At 45.8% G+C, this 17,097-nt stretch overlaps 1 protein-coding gene across 7 annotated transcripts in view; it reads right to left on the bottom strand.

Annotated features, from left to right (window-relative positions):
• The window catches only part of BACH2 (BACH transcriptional regulator 2), a 195,984-nt gene extending 182,513 nt beyond the window's left edge, over positions 1-13,471 (bottom strand). For 5 of the 7 annotated variants that reach the window (XM_075747709.1, XM_075747711.1, XM_075747704.1 and 2 more), the window contains exon 1: positions 12,029-12,800. The gene's annotated coding sequence lies outside the window, so the exon portion shown is untranslated. Of the gene's footprint in view, positions 1-10,975; positions 10,997-12,028; positions 12,801-13,365 lie in introns of those variants that run through there. The other 2 variants (XM_075747705.1, XM_075747707.1) reach the window with 2 other exon arrangements.
• Between the last annotated feature and the right edge of the window lie 3,626 nt (positions 13,472-17,097).

The following is a 17,097-nucleotide window of genomic DNA, read 5'->3' on the forward strand; positions in this document are numbered from 1 at the left end:
AAAAAAAAGGAGGGGAAAAAAACCCCAAAAACTTTTTTTCCTCAGATAAAAATGCCCTGAATATGATTTCAGCTTTGCAACAGTCAATACTGCCCTTATCTGGGTTTCAACAACTACAAGGTCTTGGTTGCGTGGTCATCTCTCCTTCACTCCCCAGCCTCTTAACCAGCCGAAGAAAGCAGCTGTGCCAGGTGTTATACCAAGTACGGCCGTAAATCCTGCAGCCGCCTCTGCCCCGTCCAGGTGACCTGAAACCTGAAGTGCCAAACCCGGCGACTAAGCGATCCCCCGAACACTGCACACCCCTGTGAGAGGCAGGTGCCTGTCTCCTCTGGTGTCAGTTCAGCGCTCAAGGTCTGTCGCCTGGCATTGACCGCTGGAGGTCAGGAGCAAAAGGCTGGGGGCAAAGGCATTCCTCACAGTTTTGGTTTATTCATAATCCAATGACATAGCATCAGTTCTCACCTCTGGGTGGATTACATCCTTTAAAAAAAACAAAAAACAAAACGCCAACCAACTTCAGGTGGTGAATCAGCCATTGCTCGAGTCACATGCGCATGGAGCGCACCGAACCCAGCCGATAGCTGCTGCACCACTGACCTCAGCCCTTGCTCCTCTCTCCCCCTTCCCCAGAACCAGCAAGGAGGAAAGCTTCTTTGTAATGCTCAGAAGGTTTAAATCAGAAACCCAAAAGCAATGCCGGTGTGGGGCACAGACATCCTCTGTGAGGTGGGGGAGAGCAGAGCGGGTTCAGCAGGCGACGGTTCCGCCGACCAGGCGCCTATCGGCAGCTCCCTCTCCGTTGAGCTCAGGAGAGCCACGGGCACAGTCGCCTGCCCCCCAACTGCACGGGGCTGCAGCCGGCAGCAGAGCCACCTCCACTGGTTGAATGCCTCCTAGGAAGGCGGAAATTTTGATTTTGGAAAACAAGGGAGCAATTTCATAATAACCTCATCTTACAGAGAGTGTTTCCCAGGCTATTTTGGTACAGCTTTTGGGTCCCTCCATATGCAGTACTACATAGTTTAATTTTTTTGTTCAAAACCAGGCAGAGGAGCAGCACTCGTACAGGTTGGCTCCTGGATACCTTTCAACCAAAAGCAGGTGAAAGTTCTGCTCACACTTGATGCAAGAAATTTTCAGATTCCGATCCAGCATTGGTCCTGAAAAGTAAAGCTCAACAGCTGAAACTGAGACCAAACCAGAAACAAGTAATTTTTGAAATATGATAGTTGAAATCAGTCTAAATAGCCGAAGGCATTAACTAGCACAAACTGGAATTGGATTCTAGGAATGGGGAAATGGATCTTCCCTTACTTTTTCCTCAAAACCAAATTTTTTTTTTTTTTCTTATTCTGACAATAGCAGAACATGACAGACTTCTGCTTTGACCCTGTTATGCTGTGGCAGGAGATGGCCACAGGCTGCCTACAGACCCTACAACCCAAGGCTACTCCTTCCTATCCACCAGCTTTTGCATTGCCTGTTTACAGAACTGTGGCACCGGGGACACCCTAAAACCATCTGCACCGCAGGATAATTACACACAGAGATGACGACTTTGCTGCAAGAAACAGACTGAAGTTGGAGGGGGTGAGGATGACAAGTGCCTGCGGAAGGAGCAAGGAAAGTGTCAGGCCAAGCGAACCACTCTTGGTACCCATGTTTACGACCTCACCCTACTCCCCACGCACGCACACCCTCCCCGTAGCACTCAAGTCGCTCCTGCACTGTGAATTCCTTTGCTGCTGAGCGCGGTAGTCAGCCCTTTCATGTTATTTTAGAGCAGACTGTAAAGACTTTGGTCCTATAAAGTTCTCCCGTGACATTACTGACCTTGTTACTCTTTATGCTACTCCAGTTTCCATAAGAAAGAAAAAAGTAGTTAAAAAATTCTCAAGTGATTCAAACAAGTACTGTGTTCATCTTCAGAAATGACTGGCATCACCTTGAGATCAAATATCTACCCGATCGCTATAGGAAGGCTTTATAGCTTCAAGTTCTACATAGATAACACTTCAACAGCACAATCATTTTTTTCCACTGAAAAGAATCATGAAAAGCACCAGAAATATTTGCAGCAGGCAGCTAATACCAATTCCAGCTTTCCTTGCAAGCTATTTTCACTAAACTAGTCTTGATAGCATCACAATTTGTTGAGGTAGGGAACAATATAAATTAACAAAGTCACAGCAGTCTGGGGAGGGAGGGAAATAAGGAGGCAATATTTACCCGTTGAAAGTAGGAGCTGCGAATTAAAACAAGAAGCATTAATTAATACGGGTTGGTGTACAACAGAACTTGTGCATTACATTTGCAACCTTGTGTTTTGCTTTAATAACTGGGACTAGACAAAACAATTGGACTGTAGCTGTACTACACTGCATGCCAGACCTTACTTGCTTTGATCTTACGGAATAGCAAAAAATTTTGAAGAGAAAGTTTGGAGATGATTTGAATGATGCTCACAGCTTTTTAAGCTCGGAATTTGGTGGTTAGTGCATTAAGTATTACTCACTTTCTGAACAAAGTGGAAAGTTAACACAAATTGGCAGATGACTAACTGTCCAAGAAACAGATTACTGAATGAATCACTGACTCTACTTTTAGTCTAATAACAAGACAAACCAAGAGGAACAAGCAGGGGGAAAAGACAAACAAAAAATTTCCTTGCAGAGTCCTTATATTTGCACTGCCTGTCAACTTCCAGGTACAACAAACTGCGCAACAATTTTATAATTTACCATGATTTTTACATTGGGGTTAGCTCACGGACATGCCTCATGATTACTTCGCACCATCAATTAATTTGGATTTCTGTAAAAAGAATTCTGCACCAGGCTTCCTCTCAGTGCATGTTTAGTAACAGTTACAGGAATAAATTAAAGGATTGGAAATGAAGTTAAATTGCTGAGTAGAGTCAGAAGCATTTGACAGGTTACAGGCTCAACACACAGAAGTACCGCACGCTTAGCAGATACCTGAAGTTGACCTGAAGCAGAATTTCGGTTTCCCGGCTGAAGAGCAGGACCTAATCAAAAGTCTGCAGACGCTTTGATTTTTTCGCTAGTCAAGCTCTGGCCAAAAGTTTGCCTAATACACATGGTCAGCATTCAGCTTTGCACAGAATCACCACCGGTGCTGCTCAGGAACACGGAACATCGGCGGCACCGTCCCTCTTCCAATCAACAGCAACCGGCTCCAGCAGCCGTGCAGGGTGAAGCTACACCCAACAGCTCGAGCAGGTCTGGGTTTGCTTGGCAGAAGCCCTGCACCCCCACTGCACCCCCCTGCCTCCCCCTGCTACTTTTTGGACCTGTGGTCTCACTCATCAACTTGTCTAGGAAATTAGGCAGGCTAAGAAGATGATAAATTGACATGTACTGGGTTGGAAAGCTGAATCAGCTCAGCAAAGTCCAACCAGCACACAGCCAGGCAGGACCTTCTGCCTTCACACCGCGGCACAGCTCCTAACCTCACCTTCTCGTTACAAAGGATGAGGTTGGACTCCCTCCTTCACCTGAGTAAATTCAGGCCGATCAGGGCTGCTCTGATCATCTGCTGAACCCACTACTCAACATATCTTAAGTGCACAAGCTTGCCATCATCCCCAGAGTGATAAAAGGTTGTAAGGAAGACCTGAGGGTCTAGACTTGCAGCCACCTGGTTCAAGAAAACCCTCTATAATCACCAGGTCTGCTCATCTCCTCAGCTATAACTTATGTTCAAAACTTAAATTCCTGAGAGCTCATCACAGCAGGGACATAGGTGGCATGACCAGGTCACATGAGACCAGGAGTGACCAGAATTGGGTGGAAAAAACAAGTTCTTTGAATATTTTCAAAAGATAGTACTTTTGCATTTTGTTAACATAGAAGACTTGGTTGAGTTCTGTTGTCCTCCAACATTACTTTCAACTGTTGCAAACACAAGCCAAATTTAAACAGCTCTAGTCTTAACCCAAACCTCTCATGCCCTGGCAGTAAGGTCTTACCACCAAGCTACAGGTTAGGCTGGGTACAGGCTGCTAATGGGTTCCTGCAGTACCACCACATTGCAAAAGCAAGACAAAAGTGACTTTCAGGAGATGGCGCATGATGCTGTGATGGTCATTACGTTCTGGGGGCCAGGTGTCCCATGGGCCAGCTCTAGGACTTTTAACAAATTTTGGTTTAATTTGAACCCTTACCCAGGTCTTTGCCAGACCCTGCAATAAACTCAACCAGCAGAAAATTAACCCTACGCATACAATGAATAATCTTCTGTCAATTTAGCTCTCAGGGCTGGCCCACCCATGGGATGAGACAGGTGCCAGGGTGAGCACAAGGAAAGGTGAAGAGATGATGCAGACCAGAATCACAGTCTCAAAATTCAGTAGCGACAGTGTCTGTTGCCCTTCACAGGTCCAGCCTTCAGTGATTTTGGACACAAGTCCCGTTTCCGAGTCAGCAGAGCTCAGAACATGGATAAGCTTTAGACACGTTATTCATTCATCATGACCATACCCTCATGACACTTCTGATGGTCAGGTTTGTAGAAAACAAGCTGAAATCAGAGTGCTGAGCCTTATGTCCTCTTGAACTCTGAGTAACCACTGACACCGATTTTGCAGTCCTTAATGAATATTATTCTGTGAACTTCAGTAAGAACTGTCCATATATAAAACCCTTAAGTAAGAAGTTGGACTTTTCTGCTATACAGATCTGAAAATAGAAAAGTCTCTTTTATTGTTGCCATGTAACAAACAATTGGCTTTTCACATCTTTCAAAGTTACATCTCCACAGGCTTCTGCACCTCTATTTTTAGTGTGCCTTGCCCAGTAAGAAGATACAAGACAAAAATTCTCCATTACAGTCTGTTTATACGAGAAACTAACACACACATCCAAGGTATTTCAGCAAAATCCAAATTAGCTACATAAACATATTTAAATATTTAGTGGTAAAAAGATGCCCATTGACACTGACAGAACTGAGATAGGTCTAGATTTACTGAGGATCTGTCCCAGAATGGATTTTGTAAAAGCACACCATGCTTTTAAAATATAATAAGAAGAAACAAAGAACCATCACATCCTTATAAGGAATAACTTACTACTATAAATATTGCAACAACAGAGGAAGTAAACACGGAGGTTTCATAAATGTTGGAACTCTAACAGGGAAGACAAGACTAGTTCTGCCTCATTTATAGTCTTTAAATCTCGTAACAACACAGGCAACTTGAAAGCAGGCAGCAACACTATAGATTCATGCAGCAGATCAGAAGACAGCGATCGGACTACCATTAAAAGTAGAATACCTTGCATAAAAGAATTAAAATTTGATATTCTGTAACAGCATGAAGGGCATGCTCTGCTTATATTAAAACAAAATAACCCCGCATTCTAAAGGCAGAGTTTCAGAAAAATGCAGTATGCACTAGGGGTTGCTTCACTGCACTGAACAAGGGGCAGAGTCTTTACAAAAAGATTTCAGCCTCGTACATAAACAGCTAAAAAAGGATGCCAGCACGTTTGAAAACTAGAGAGGAAGAGAAGAATTTAATAGATCACTTTCTGATTTGCCCTTTTTTCAGTATCAGTTTCAGTACTGGAAGACGTGCGTTTCCTCCTAGGTAATGACAGATACATCCTGCAGTTGTCGTTTATTCTTCAACTTCTATTTTCTGTTTACTTTCCTCTCCAGATCCTCCGACCCCAGCTCAAAGAGCAATACAGGTTGCTCGGCAGTCTTACTGTCCTCTCTTTACCTATGTGGAAGAGAGGTGGAGAACAGCAGCTCGGCAAGACGAGGGTAGTGTGCCAGGTCTTCCCCCCACTTGACATAAATAGATTATACTTTCCAGATGCGCACCTCTGACATCAAGGCTAAGTGTCGGCAATACCCACTGCGGTGAAACGCTCAACACTGAAGAGACAGGAGAGGGGAAGATTTTAGTACCGCAAGCAGAGGTACGATTAAATTATCTTTTTGGAGGGTATGAGATCTTTCACTGTTGCACAGCAAATCACGAAAGCGTCCGTTAAAAAAAAAAAAGAAAAAAGAAAAAAGAAAAAAAAGCTCGAAGTAATATTTTCCAACCTTTCACTAAGAGTAGGGGCCAAAACCACACGTTTTAAAGGTCTTCCACAGTTTTGTTATTAGAAGCCCTACTGATACTGATGAGTCATTTGTATTGGCGGAAACCAAGAACACCCATTTTCTTCATGGGTTACAAAGCTCTCAATGTGGTTTTCTATTCATTACTGGTCAAAGCAGTTGACTAAAACCAAAACAAGCGACAAGAACTCACCTTATTGTTATTAAAGCCTGTTTTATACCAGCTGATTTTGTTTATCGCACCTTTAGGGATTGGTTATTTTTCACCCCATTCCAAAAACGGAAGAAAAATACACAAAAGACAACTACGAATCTAGACTCTGCAACAGTAAATCCAGAACTGCAGATGGATAATTCACTTCGCTTCTGCAAAGGCTTTTGTGATCAACTAAGAAAAGAAAAAGAAAGGAGGGAAGAAAAAAAAAAAAACCACAACAAGAAGATCAGTTAAAAATCATCAGTCAGCAGAAGCTATCGTTTTAGGATCCTTATGAGTAATCAGAATAGTCTGTAAATAAAGAAGCAGTTGTACAAGAGCGTAAGTTTTCATCTTCATGCAAATGAAGGAATCCTTTCACACCAACGGCCAGTGTTACTGCCACACAGGAGATAAAAAACAGACTAAGAAATAGCAAAATTCTGAAACCAAGGCTTTTAAAGTTTAATCAGAATTCCTTGCTGGCTTTAAAGAAGGTTTCTGCTGTAAAAAGGAGTAAAGGGTGGGAGACTGCAGCTTGCAATTGGCAAGTGAAAATACAATTAATTCGCAGGACTTGCACTATCCAAATTGGGAACAATGCTCGGGGTGTGGTTTTTTTTGTCAACATCCCATTCACAAAAAAAAGAAACAAAATCAACCCCAGAGCTTTAGTCCTGCTGAACATCCGTAGCATCTAGACGCACTTTGAGCACAACCCCCGCAGCAGTGCAATGAATTTCTACTTTACACTATACACCCAGCAGAACAGCAGCCTGGCAAAATGACAAGTGTATTTTGGTATTACCAGGGAAGAAAACCACAGCAAAGCAGTGACCGGAGAACTGAAAATAACCTTTGAACAACGGCTCAGCACTGACGGTCTCTCTGCCTGTGCCTCCTATTGTGGATAGTTTATAGTGAGGGTAGCTCCAAGCTGCACCAGACACGTGAGTCAGCAAGAGCAGCTTGTAGGAAACTGCTGACATGTTAAATTGCTCTCACATACACTGAACACACCTACCCACTAAATAAAAAACAGGCTGCATGCAAATCGGGGTAAAGGAACACCTCCACACCTACAGTTCCTGTTTTCCTAGTTCAGGTTTAAATTTTAAAGTGATCACCAATAAAGAAGAAGAAAAAAAAAAAATCCCTCAGTGGATGTCAGCTATAGTAAGTAGCTATGATTAAGTCTCAAGGGTCATTTTGTTTATTTAAACAGACGTAACTGCTTTTCCTCTTTTCAAAAAACAAAATTGCTGCTCCACAGCCCAGAAGCCCTGCACGGTGACAAGCAGTAAACAGTTCCTGTTTTTCTTAGCAGGGAGACTCCTTTTGAACCTATGCACCAAACCCCATCTACCCATCACAACCCGGCTGAGTGTTTTCAAATCTCAGGAGCAAAAAAAAAAAAAATAAGCTTCCAGCTTCCATTTCAACTCCTACTAGGGGTAATCTGGAAATTCACAGGTTTTGCATTCCTAACAGTTTTTCAAGCATCTGTTCAGTTGATATAACAGCAGAGAAAGTCTCATGCAAATTATAGGTCTTGGGAATAAATCTGGGAGGATCTCACCCTTTTAGGTCACCTTTCACACTAAAAAGAAGAAGAAAACGGCATACCTCAGGTCCAGGTACCTGTTGCCCCTGCAGCCACGACCTGACCACCTCCTCCTTCTCTTCTTCCTTTGAGGCACAGAATCTAAAGTGTCCCAGCTTGCTCTGAGGGCAGGTTTACACCAAGCAGGTTTACAGAGGCAAAGGAGATCAGGGAGGGACGAGGGGTTATGCACAGGGGGGGACTGCATGCCTGGCAGCCCCCTCACCCACGCAGGAGCTGCAGTTCAGCCCCTGCTGCATTAGGAGCTTTTTGCAGACAACCTGTTTCAAGCCAAACGGGGACACATCTATTGATCTTGCTGAGATGCCAGTGCAGTGCAGCTGGTGTTCTTCAGGTTGTTGCTGTGGCTCTTTCTGCATAAAGATCAATACAGTCAAGCAGAGGAGTCTTCTGAGCCTGATTTTTGATGGATCGAAGTTCTGCTGTACATGTAAACTTTTAGCATAAAGGTTTTTTTCTGAACTTATTCCCTTGTTCCTTTTTATTTACCTGTTCTGAACACGTGGTTGCTCTTTGATCGGTATCATTAGTTCTAGTAACTCAGGCGCTTCGAGTCCATCACTGACCACAAAGGCATTTGTATGCATTCCACTGCTTGCCTGCTTTAAAATTATAATTCATAGTCCAAGAGTGACACAGTAAGTAGTGTTCTTTTCAATCCACTACAAAGATGTTTCTGCCTAACTAAAAAGCAAAATGAACACATAGCAACTCAGCTGGCTATATTCATACATTTTACATGTTCTTGATGCAAGCTTCAAATGCACGCGTAATATTCAGGCAGCTGCCAAGGTTAATGTCTTTTGGCTGAATTTAAAGGAATGATGACCATTTTTTGTAAAAAGCTGAATAAGCAGTTTGAGCGCTATTCTGAAAAACCTTGGGGAGTTACTGGGGGTAGAATCTACTGCCCATTCAGCTACTACAACAAAATCATTTAGGCACCTCCTCAAATATCGGTAACGAACTGCAGTGTCAGAAAGACTCTCTTCCACATTCTCTAAGAGCATCTGTAGTCAGGAGGAACACTGAAAGCAGCAGAACTAACTCGGACTTAAAGAAAGCTTTAAGTTTAAAGCCCAATTTTCTTCAACACATTAATGGAGTTACTAGCATATGTCCCCTAACACAGTTCAACCAAGAAACCACTAATACAGGACCATCACACCCAAAATGAGGCAAGCTGGAAATTCAGACCCAGAGTTGAAAGACGGAAGCATGCATGTCTTCAAACGTAAGTCAGATCTGCTAAACACTACAGGTATGTTCCTGCCACTTGTAAACTGAGAAGCCATTCAGAGAGCATTCCTTTGAGTAAAAAGGCACGTACATTTTGATTTGACTATATAAACCATGTTCATACCACCTAAATTAAAATCACAAGAGACTCTGTTTATGTCACACAATAAATGCTATTCAATTTACACCAACAGTTTATTACATAAAAATGTCATTACTACCAAAATGATTACTTTGCATATATTAATGCTACACATCTCATTTTTCAGCTTAGTGCCATAAACGTCTCTTAGCTACACTCTAAGAGGTCTCGTCTTTACCTTTGTGCACGTGAAGTCGTACCCGAAAAGAATATCACAGGCACACAATGAGAAAACATCTCTTTTTATTCTTGTTGGATTTTTTAAAAAATAAAAGTGTGATCACTGATTTTTTTTTTTTTTTTCATGGCTGGTGATATTTTTAGAGACAACCTTGAGGAAAATAACTAATTGGCAATCATACTGCAGCCTCGTTAAGAAAAATAGTTATTGCACTTCGGAACAGAAAATCAGGCAATGAAAGTTTTAAAATAAGCAAGGGCAAGAAACTTCTGTCACATATTCCACGTTACACATCATCTAGACGCGGTTTTATTTTCAGCTCTCTTTGTCATTAATTACACACATGCAGATAGACACACAAGATTGCTATACAGTATGGGGATTTTATCAAACTCATTAATTTCAATGAGTCTCTGAGGCCTTCTACATATTTCTACATACGAGGAGCGGCACGTCAATGTCTATTTATTGGGATTTAGACCGTTATTCTAAGCTAGCAACTCAGGTGCTATCTCTAACTTTCCTTCACCCCAAGCACAGAAGAACTAACCAGCCAATGTTTTCTTCCTGCAAAATGAATGACAGAAAGCAAAGAAAGAAGGAGAGGAGGGCGTCCCTCCTACACCACCACCACATCCTGCCAGTGTGCATGCCATTAATACCAACAGATGCTCCAGATGTGCCTCCAGGTCAGAAAAGGACCAGGAATACCTGTCCTAGCACTGTTTGCCAGTGTGAGATATCTGGGCACAAACAATTGCTGATGATTAACCAGTCGGGATCTGTCAGCGTATGCATCAGTCATGATCTGCTGCATGTACCTTTCCCATCCGATCTTCACAATTGTGAAAGTTTTCAAAAAAGGTAGTTGTGTAAGCACAAATTACACAGCAGAGTTGCCCAGAAATGCACATTCTGCTTCTGCGGAGCATTTCTGCAAAAGATCTCTAAGTAACCTGACAACTACCCTTTCTTCAAAATCACTAAGGACCCTCCTTGCCCACTTGACAGCTCAGTGTACTGGCGTACATCTGTGTGAACGGCTCGTCCAGTGTTACAGAGCAAACTAACGGGAAAACTAGACCTATGATCCCGATTTTTCAATCCTCTACTTTTTCAATTAAGTCACGGCTTCCTTCCATTTCTCGCAGAGCACCTTCAGAAACAGCCTTTGAAGCTGGAGGGTCAAATGTGAAAAACGATGCTGAAAGCACAGGTTCAATACACCGCAGGGAAGTACAACGTCGATCCATTTTGCTGCACAAGTGCCCAGATCCCAGTGACGGGGGGCAGGCGGGTGGATATAAAAGGCAACACAGGCTTTTAAAAGAACAACCCCACATCTGAAGGGGAATTTTATTTCTGTCAGATGTAAAGACTCCTAAAACACGGGTTTAAGGCTGTTCTTACAGCACCTTAACACACACTCGTATCATTTTGTTCTGTCCTTCTCATCAAACGCAATTATCTCAAATTTCAGTATTTACATACCTGAAGAAGTCAATTTACCCAAGCACCACCACCCTCTTCAAACTGCAGAGCATTCCACCCTCTACAGCAGAATCTCAGACAATTCCCAGCGTGAAAAAACCGACTTGTTTCTAGCTGTAGCCCCAGAATACCAAATTAAAATATGCACAAGTTTAGTGACAGTTCCAAAGTCTTCGAAAATGGGCTTTCATCACGAAAACACCGACACAGTTTCAACTAGAGCAAACAGCAACACTGTAATTTCCCAATCTTTCCAACATCCTAAAGAGTATTCCTAACAGGATGTCATCCCTGCCTCACGTTTATTATCAAAGAACGAAAAACGCGGTTTACTCCGGAGCTGCCGGGGCTTCAGCAACAAGGGCACAATGATCTCACGATAACTGAAGCGTTTTAAGCAAGACACCCGCTGCATTACAAAAATAGCCTGCTCCACAAAAGGAGAGGCATGATTTCACACTTAGCGTCTTTCATGACAGCCAGCGTCTTCGCGGCGCGCTGCCTTGCCTACACGCTACGTTTTAATGATCCAAGAAACTGTTATCGGAGTTCTCATCTCTCTCCGAACCTATAAAAAAAAAAAACGGGGGTGGGGGACACAGAGGGGACGGCGCACGCCCGGGAGGTGCCCGCTCGCCCCGAGCGGCTGCAGGTGGCCGCGGCGGGGCCGGGCCGGGGGAAGGCGCCGGGCCGGCCCTTGGCGGAGGGGGCTGCCCCGGGGCTCCGGGGGGGGGGGGGGGGCGGCCGCGCGCGGGCTCGCTCGGGGACACACGCACACTTGGGCGCCTACCGCGCGCTCCCCGTTACGCAACGCGCGTGTTTCCCACTTCAAGGAATAAGCAATAAGCACTCCTGCAAAGCCCGCGGCCGCTCCGGGGGTGCAGCCCCCCGGCTAACCCCGTGCAACAGCTGCTCGGGGAGGAGGAGGAGAGAAAAAATACACTGCCGCCCCCCCCCCCGCTCCCGTTCAGTCTCCCCCCAAACTTCGCCTTCCCCCCCCCTCCCCCCGCCTTGTCCGGCGGGGCTGCCGAGCCGCGGAACAGGCGCACTCACCTCGCCTCCGCGCAACTTTCGGGGGTCGCCCCTCTCGCTGCAGCCTGGGGGGGGGGGGGGGGGTGTAAGAGGCCGTGGGGCGGGGTGGAGCGGGCCGGGGTTGGGGGGGGGAGGCTGTTACGGCTGAGGAGGTTTGGGGAGGGGGGGGATTGCTCTTGTTGTTGCTGCTGCTGTTGTTTCGGAAATTCTTATTAATATTTCTCTGCGGTCAGAAACCTGCACCCCCCCCCCCCCAAAGGAAAAAAAAAAACGCGACCCAGACGCTCATCACATGGCGATTGCTTTGAACCAGCTGCTTCCAGAGCCAAAGTCTTGCAGAGAAAAATAAAGGGGGAAGGGAGGGAGGGAGGGAGAGAGGGAGGGAGGGGGCTGGCAGGGGGGCCGGAGGAGGAGAGAAAGCCGCAGCGGAGGGAGGGTGGGAGGGAGGGAGGCGGGGGGGGGGAGCGGCACCGCGGCGGCTGTGTCGCTGCCGGAGCGGCACCCGGGGCTGGCGGCGGTGGCAGCCCGGCGGAGGAGGGAAGGCGGCGCTGCGCTGCTGCCGCGGCCGCTGCTGCCCGGCTCTGCCGCCCGCCCGCGCCCGCCGCCGCCGCCGCCTCGCGCGCCCCGGCCCAGCGCCGCCCCCGCCCCTCAATCGCTACATTGTTGACATTCGCAGGCTGACATCATCCTCCCCGCCCCGCCGCCCGCTCCATTCACAATAACGCTACGCCAACGGCGCAGCGCCCTCTCCCTCGCCTGCCCCGGCCCCTACGCACAGAAAGCGGCGTACGACCGCTCCGCGAATAGCGGCGCTGCTGACAGTCCACCCGTCCCGCCCCTCCCCTCCCCTCCCCTCCGGCCGGGAGCGGGCGGCGCATGCGCAGGGCGGGCCCGCTCCCTCCCCTCCCGCTCTGCCCGGGGGGGTGTGTGGGGGGGGGGGGGGGTGCGCGCGCGCGCGCTCGTGTATGTGTATGTGTGTGTGAGCGCGCGCGCGCGTGCCGCCGCTGGCGCCGGACCCCGTCTTGGGGCTCGCGCCGGCGGCCGCAGGGGGCTCTGGGAGCCGTAGTCTGCCGCGAGGGGCCGGTGGGGCGGTGCGCGCGGGCCCGCCGGCCGCCATGGCGCAAAGAGGCGGCTGCGCTGGCGGCGGCGGCCCGAGGGGACCCACCGGCGCGGCCCGTCCCGTCCCGTCCCCGCCGCGCTGGCGATGGAAGGGTGAGGTGTGCACCTCCCCGGGCGGTACGCGTAGGGGAGGCCGGGGCCCGCCGCCACCAGGCCTGGCCATGTGGAGAGCGAGCGAGGGCGCCTGGCCCGGGGCAGGCTGTGGGCAGAGTGTGATGGGCAGGGCAAAAAATACCCACCCGGTCACCCCTCGCTGCCGTCGGAGCCTCGGTGTTGATCCTGGTGATACTCTATGCGCTCCGCCCCCGGAGAAACCTCATCCTACTTACACTGCTGACCGCAAGCGTCCAACAGTCATGAGTCAGCCCTGCTGAACATCACAAGAATAGATAAGTGCTCCAGAGTCTAAAAACGAAAACAAAACCCCGTCGAGTCTTCCCAACGTGAGAGGGTTGGTTGGTCTTTGCCTCGTCTCTCAGCAGGTGTGAGGTCCCCGTTTTTCAGCCCTTTCCCACCCCAAGGCCTGGCGCCGTGGTTCCTTCTACCAAGCGGAAAGCTGCGATTCCCGCGCGTTATCCTGGTGCCGGCAGCCGGCACTTCTGAGCGAGAGCCCAAATGCCACAAGACGTGAAATGCAATTGGGAGAACCGGTAAATGAATAAACTGCATTCTACAAGCCTGAGTTATTCAGCCCGGCGAGGGCAGAAAAACATAAAGATGAAAGACGGCTGATAAAAAGGAAAGTTAGAAAATAAATGATTCACAATAGGGGCCGTGAGTGAGATTATCTCTGGAGACATCTCTAATTAAAGGGCGTTGGATAACTAGAGGGTTACATTTTCCTGGGTCAGTGGTCTTGAAAAAGAAATTGCAGTTGCAGTAAATGTCAATAGAGAATGATGGTGACCTACTGCTAACAAAAGCACGTTTGGTAATTAACATGTGCATGTTTGTTATTTTTTCTGTGTTTACGTCAGTTTTTATTGTACATTTTCATCCTCTGTTTCCCCCTCTCGCTACAGACAGATGATACATAGTGTGTTCTGTATCTTTTAGAGAGGAGCAATTGAAGTTATTTCAGTGATGTCTTCTGAAATTGCAGCAGCTGCATCAGGCTACCTGCATTTTCCGAGTCTACTGCTCTACAGAAAACCATGCAAATACCGTGTGCCAACATAAAATCAACTCTTTGATTTGTTGTTGCATGTAACAACAACTATATTGTCGCTTTTCAAAAGCATAGTTCTCCCCTGGCTTGCATTTTGCACGGTTGTCCGCTTGTGTAAAGTGAAAAGCGTTTTAGGTCAGTAGTGTTTTACCCTTGCTTTTCCTAGCTACATGTGGCTGCAGAATAGCACCCCACTGGAGGATTTGACTCATAAACTTCACTTTCCAAGTAATGTTCATATAAAGCCTTGCTCACAAGTGCCACTTAGATTCTGCAGACATGTATAGTGTTATGCACGTGAGAAGTCCCACAGTGTGTAAGGGGACTTGAGTTTAAACGCCAGCAGGACTGAGTCTCCCTGTTGCCTTGTTTTTCTTAGAGACACAAAAATAATTTTGTATTGGCATGAGAGATAAAAATACTATCTTGAGAAGGACTGAGAGATAAAAATAAGCCATGCAGCATTTGTAATGCTTTAGTTAGCACGCTATGTGCCCATTATGCCACTGCATTCAAAGTGCACATATTCTGTTATTTACAGCACGCTACAGGAGATACGGCTCCAGGTAGTCAAAGCTGGCCAAGTAGAAAACTCAACAAAGCGCTCTGTATACACCTCTGCCCATAGCGCGCATTTCCGAAAGGCACAATAGTTGCTGGCTGACATTTGAAAAATGAATGTTCCTATTTGGCTTATGGGAAGCGTAATGTGAAAACGTCCATTTTAGATTTTATAATTCTATTTGTGATGAAATTTGCAGTGACTTCCGTGTGAACCAGGTCATGCTTGTGCAGGACAGAGATCAGCACAGAGAGAAAGAAGCTAAAACCAAGCAGGAATTGGGCGCGCAGGCCTTTTAAAACCTCACCAAGCACCTCCGTGCAGCTTTTGGTACCCAAATACTGTTAATAATTTTGTAACCAGGGTGGTCAATTTGTAATGGAAGACAGAGTTCAGATTCCTGTATATCATTCAGGTCCTGATTTTATGATGGTCCATTATATATCTCTGTATAACACTCGAAAACTGGGGAAAAACTAAACAGAGTTGATTTTCAAAGACAGAAGGATTATTGCACTAACTAACTGAATGAAACCTACTATTTAAAAATGCTGGGTTTATATCATGTATATTACATTTTGATGCATTGGCTTCCCAGTTCATTCCCAAACGGCTTATATTCCAGTAACAAATCAAGCCTGATCCTGTTTCCATTGCAATCAACTGTCTTCACGCCTCAATTTTTGTATATGTGACTATTTCTGGACCATTTTTCTTGAAGTACGGCCAAACATAGATTCCAGACAACTATAAATTATTTGAAGAGATGCCATGTATGGTCTCTCAGAATGATCCACGATTTGTCAAGCAATGACAACAAAATAAGGTGAGAATAAATGCAGAGGTACAATTTAGGAGTTATCCCGTGCATACTTGAGGGATAACTCACTGTGAATGCTCCAACGCTATCCTCAAGAAAAGGCTACATCAACGCATTCAATGACGAATTTCCTGGTTATGCATTACCTTCACTGATGTCTTAATTAGGTGGTTTCCCCACATTGCCGTGACTTCATCCCTTTAGAGAGGACCGCCTGATTGAGCTCATGGCACTTGACCTACTTTTCAGTGTTTTCTTTATGGATAACACAAAACTTTCCAGACTATCTGAATTATGAATATCTATCTCAATCATATTTCATATGTAAATTTAAAAGATTTTAAATGGAATCCAATATTGTAAAACATGTCCCAACATCCCTTTCTGAGATCTCATTTGCATATCAATCTCGTAACTTGAATAGTCTTAATAGTGCCACTTGTTGGAGAGCTCTGTGTATTGCAAGGTATTTCAATCATGTATTTATAAAAACAAATTGCTTTTTCCTGGTGAGAGGTAATTCCTAATTTAAAATGCTTCCAGAAGAGATGAAGTACTGCCGAGAACAACTTTTTGTTGCAGTCTCGGCTTCAACCACGCCGACTTGAAGACTGAATGAGCAACACGTTAGTGGATCTTATGCAACTTGTTCTTTGCAATGGTAATGAAGGAGTGAAAAAGGAAAAATAAGGACAAATCTTGTGGCTTTTAATTGAGGAAATTGTCATTTCCTTCCGAAGTACATTTTACCCTGCAGTGTTCGGGTGAGAAAGATCAGCTTTCCTGGATGAGCCCTGGTCCTGCGCACAGATCTAAATCATTATTGATAATTATGCACATATTCTCCTGGGTTGTGCAGGTAGAATTCATTAAATTGCATCATTTTCTTTGCAGTGATTAAGAAATTCATAGTTGATTACTGATTATACTACAGACACCGTATGTCTTTTCACAACCAGATTCTAACGCACCCCAGGTACATTGCGTTTCCAGGAGTACAGACAGCACGCCGTGAGTCAGTGGCTGTGACGGCTACGAAGGAGACATTGTCATGGTGCGTGATATCAAAGATCCACAATGCAATGTCTCCGCAGCGTGGCTTGACATCACATCAAAAGCTCCACAAAGGAACATTTGCCACGCACAGAGCATCAGATCTCTGGCATGATATTTTGAGGAGCTGGTGAGATATGATATTTGAAATATATTGAAGTATTAACAAAGCGTTGTTCTGGCACTAAAATTATAGTGTCAGGAAGCAAGGCATGAAAAAATGGCAGACACTGACCTTAAAAAAGCCTGGATGCAGATAACATAATGGAAAGGAAATTTAAGGAGCTTTTGACTTCGTATGTCAAGGAATCAAGAGTCAGAAGTCATTGAGGTTTAAGCATTATGTCCAAAACTTGTTCTGTCACTAA

Source organism: Balearica regulorum, chromosome 3 (assembly GCF_011004875.1).
Source record: "Balearica regulorum gibbericeps isolate bBalReg1 chromosome 3, bBalReg1.pri, whole genome shotgun sequence".
NCBI classification, from domain to species: domain Eukaryota; kingdom Metazoa; phylum Chordata; class Aves; order Gruiformes; family Gruidae; genus Balearica; species Balearica regulorum.